We start from the raw sequence: 2,446 nt of genomic DNA on the forward strand, positions 1-2,446 counted from the left end.
GATAAATCAGAATAGATAATAACATTATTTAGAGATCTAATTTAAAAAGGTTCCTTTTTACCAAAGTCTCTATTTTCTTATTAATTGGAAAGAATATAAAAAGGGTCCTGAAGATGCTCTTAGTTGCTAAGTATCACACATCACACATTGTAAGTATAATGATAGGGCCTACATATCACACATATCTGGGATACTTTGCAAAAATCTGTATCAAATAGGGCCTACTACTAGCGACACATCACACATGGCAAGTAAATTATACCAGATATATTCCCTTCATTCTACGAGTTGCATGTCCATCTCAGTCAAAGATAGGCTTTGCTATTATCTATACTACTTATTAAGGCTCTAAGGGTAGCCTGCCTTTTCTCGTTCTGCCTTCCAACGATCTCAACCGTCCATCCATGACTCTGTTTCATCGTCCGTCGGATGCAACCCCGCAGCAATCAACGCCGAAACACGCCCACGCCTCGCGCGAGCACCGGCTCCCCCGATCCATCCCTCCTCCCCACGCCCCTCTCTCACCTAACTGCCCCGCTCCGATCCTGTCGACGGCGGCGGCCACCTGTTCGAACCGCGCGCTCCTGCTGCCGTCGCCCCTCGCTGCGGCGGCGACCTTGGCATCGGCCGCGGGGCGCGGCGGCGGCGGGTACACGTCCGGAGCGCCGACGACGCCGAGGTGGAAGCGAAACAGGCCCCACGCTGCCGTGGCGGGCTGCGCGGACCCGGTGCTGCGGCGCGGGCGCGCCGAGCGCAGCCGCGACGACGGGCTCGGATGCGCGTAGAACAGGCTGCTCGACAGCGAGCGCCGCGGCGGAGGCGCCCCGGCGCCGTGGTCGGAGGAGGCGCTCTTGGACGACTGGCTCCGGCTCACGCACCCGCTGCTGCTGCCGCTCGAGCTCGAGCTCGCGCTGCGGCTGCCGGACCGTGACACCAGGCCCACGGTGGAGGCCACTGACTCCGACCTCGGTAGCGTGGCGACGTTGGCATCGTCGGCGGCCGCAACCGAGGAGGCGCGGAGCGGGAGGAGCTTGCCCTAGCAGAAGACCTCGTCGGCCGCGCACATGTCCGTCCCCGCGCTCTCTCCGGCTGGTACGATGTCGCCGGACGACAGGATGCAGAACTCGAAGTCGTCGGCCGAGTCCGAGGCGCGACACTCTCAGATCCCGTGCTCATCACCATCCTGCCCCTCGCTCGCCGCCCCCACCTCACCAAGAGCCTTAGCCGTCCCTAGAGAAGACACGGAGGTGCAGTGCCAGTGCTTTCCTCAAGTGCACCTCGGATTTTCGGTACCGGCCAGATTGGGACGAATTCAACATTCATCGGCTCCACCAAAAGTACGTCATCTCTCCTTCCTCGCTCCCTCTCCTCCCGCGCTGGTATGAGTGCTTTGAAATCGGATTATGAGTGCTTTGAATGGCAGTAGCATACTATTTTGTACTGTCGAACATGCTGAGAGGTGTACTCAGTTCAGACGGAACTGAAGCAACGGAATTGCAGGTAGAAAAATCTAAGCCCGCTTCAGTCCAGAGGTGTACTCACCTGTGGTCTTCAGTACCTGTGGTCTCAGTTCAGATCTCAAGCTGCAGAGAGGTGTACTCTCAAGGCAAACTAAATAAATAGAAGAGCGAACCTGCTATGAGGTGAAGCAATTGCAGTCTCGATCGGCCAGCTTCTCATTTTATTTTTATTGTTTTCTGACCAAATCCCTCCCCCGCTCTGCAGAAATTAGCAAACTGTAGAAATCAACAAACTGTAGAAATACATGCAAAATTCCAAACTGTAGAAATTAGCAAACTGAATCCAAACTGTAGAGTGCGAACTGTAGGTATAGATGTCACCTAGCAATTAGCAAGTCATCAACATAAGTAGAGGTTTGGCCATACTAAGCATTTCCCCTCAAGGTTACCGAGTGGCCATGGTTAGAAATACCATCCCTTAGAAATAACTCGTCAACATTAAGAACCGATCTGCTAGAATTTTTCAGAAACAGACATTCTTGCAAGTTCTGACTGAAATTATAAGTAGCCGAAGAATTGTCACCACCAAGATATTTATGATTTGCTAATTAACAGACCATTCTTTCCTCCAGGCAGACCCATTTTCTCAGCCAAAACTTGGAAGTAGTAAGGAAAAAAAGAAGTTAGCGAACATAATGCCCTGTTTCCATACAGCTATCCTGTCCTGATTAGCATTGGGCCAACACATGTGAGAACACCAGTTTCAGTTTGTCAGTTGTACTGTTCCTAGGAGGCTGTTTGCAGCCTGATGAGTTAATTCCAACTGGCTAATTGATAAGTATTCAGAGATTGTAAAAATAGTAGAATGTGAATAACATGTATAAGTTTTAGCAATATTCACCTTTAGAACTGCCTTTGTCGGCATTAGCAAACTGTTGAGGATCTAGAAATACATGCAAAATTCCAAACTGTAGAAATTAGCAAAC

General features: G+C 51.0%; 1 pseudogene; it reads right to left on the reverse strand.

Moving 5' to 3' along the window:
• Nucleotides 1-415: 415 nt before the first annotated feature.
• LOC103631355 (uncharacterized) lies at nt 416-1,323 on the reverse strand (annotated as a pseudogene).
• Between the last annotated feature and the right edge of the window lie 1,123 nt (nt 1,324-2,446).

Source organism: Zea mays, chromosome 6 (genome assembly GCF_902167145.1).
Source record: "Zea mays cultivar B73 chromosome 6, Zm-B73-REFERENCE-NAM-5.0, whole genome shotgun sequence".
In the NCBI taxonomy this organism is placed as follows: domain Eukaryota; kingdom Viridiplantae; phylum Streptophyta; class Magnoliopsida; order Poales; family Poaceae; genus Zea; species Zea mays.